Here is a 2009-nt window from a genome sequence, read left to right on the forward strand (position 1 = left end):
TTGATTTGGGTGATGAATGTACCACTATGTAATGGTACTGTGAACAATCGAATGTATGATTTGTTTTGTATGGCTGCATGGTATGTAAATATATCTCAATAAAATGAAGATAAAAAAAGCAGTAGAATCAATTTTAAAAATCATTGTAAATAAATCATGGGTTAGAGACGTCATTGTGGAAACTACACTGAGTATTTAGAACTGAGTGACAATGAAAATGTTACCTATCAAAACATGACACTTTCAATGAAGTCAGAATTTAGACAATTAAATGTTTTATTAGAAAAGAATACTACAAAACACTCAAGGAATTGATCATTCTAATTTTATAAAACTCTTCCAGAAAACAGGAAAAAAGGGAATACTCCCAAACTTATCTGTGTGGTCAATATAACCTTGACATTAATTGCAAACAAAAGAAATGCAAGAATGAAAAATTACAGGCTAGTATCGTGGACTCAGAATAAAATATCTAACCATAATAGAAGCCAAATGAATTCAACAGAATATAAGTTAATGTATTGTGACTAAAGTCAGTATCCCAGAAATGCAAAGGTACATTAACATTAGAAAAACAAAATAAAGAAGGAAAGGAACCTCAACTTTCTTTTCTCATGTTGAAAAGCATTCAACTAACATTTATTGAGGTCTTACTTTGTAAGAGGTGTGTATTTTCCTTTAATTTTAAGGACTATATAACATGTAAATATTTGATAACTTGACAAATCTGAAATGCTATGTACATTTACAGCTATGAAAATAGCATACATTTGATCAAAAATGTAAAGAAATAAATAAAAATGAAAACAGTGCTGGGGGTAGGATAATGGATGAGGTTTATATACTTTCCTTCTAGTATTGTGTTTTTTGTCCAGTAAATGTATTTAAAAATTGTTTAAAAGAGCAGTTAGAACCTCATGGCACTTGGCTGGCCTCTCCCTGCCCCTCACTTGGCTAGGTGTGGAGCCAGCCCAGACTCCCAGTGCAGATCCCAAGTCCTGGTTCTAGAGGGAGCAGAGTAACTCTCATGCACATACTGGGAGCATGTATGTCTGGCCAAATCTGTCTGGTGATGGCCTGAGGGACTCTCCCAGAACTTGCTTATAGACCTGCACGTAGAAAGCAGCAGACAAAGCCATCCTACAGAATGGTATGGGAGAGCAGTCGAGTAGCTGCTTGGGGCAGGGGACTGCCAGCTGTAGGACATACAGTGCAGTGCCTGGGACTACGAGGAAACTGTTTTCCAGGGAAGAGGGGACATTCATATCCATGTAAATGGGGGAATTCCTACGGCCAAAAGCACATGCCCAAGACAAGATACACGCGCAGAAAGGACCAAGGTGGTGGGCCCAGAGTTATTCTCTAAATTCATTGTATAGATAAGTTCTTTAGGACAGCACTTGAACAGGTCAATCTGCAAAGTCTAGGAAAGATGTCTTCTCTTTCTCCTTTTTATTATTATTATTTTTTTCTTTTTTTGCTAGCTCCTGGCATTCAAGAACTGCTAATGACACTAACTGGATACAAACTTAAAGAACAGATTACTCAGACTAAATTCCAGAGATAACACATTAAAATATCAAAAGAGACAGGTTTCAACAAAAAAATAGGAAGCAATGGCCCAGGCAAAAGAGAATATTAAAGCATTAGAAACCATCAATGAGGAGGACCGACCTGGGACATAACAGACAAAGATGGCCGTTGGTGAATGCCCTGTGCCTGGGGTTCCCACATATTGGGAACCCAAAATGAGACATAACAGACAAAGACTGAAAAATGGTCCTACTTACGATCAAAGAGCTAAAAGAAAACATGAACAAAGAAGTAAAAGAAATCAGGACAACAACAGATGAATACAAAGAGACTATCAACAGAGAGGTGGAAATTGTGGAAAGGAACCAAACAGAGCTGAACACCACAGTAATCAAAATTAAAAATTCCCTGGGCGGGGGGTTCAACAGCAGATCGGAGCTGGCAGAAGAAAGAATCAGAGAACTTGAAGATAATAT

This window comes from Choloepus didactylus, assembly GCF_015220235.1.
Source record: "Choloepus didactylus isolate mChoDid1 chromosome Y unlocalized genomic scaffold, mChoDid1.pri SUPER_Y_unloc1, whole genome shotgun sequence".
Taxonomy (NCBI): Eukaryota; Metazoa; Chordata; class Mammalia; order Pilosa; family Megalonychidae; genus Choloepus; species Choloepus didactylus.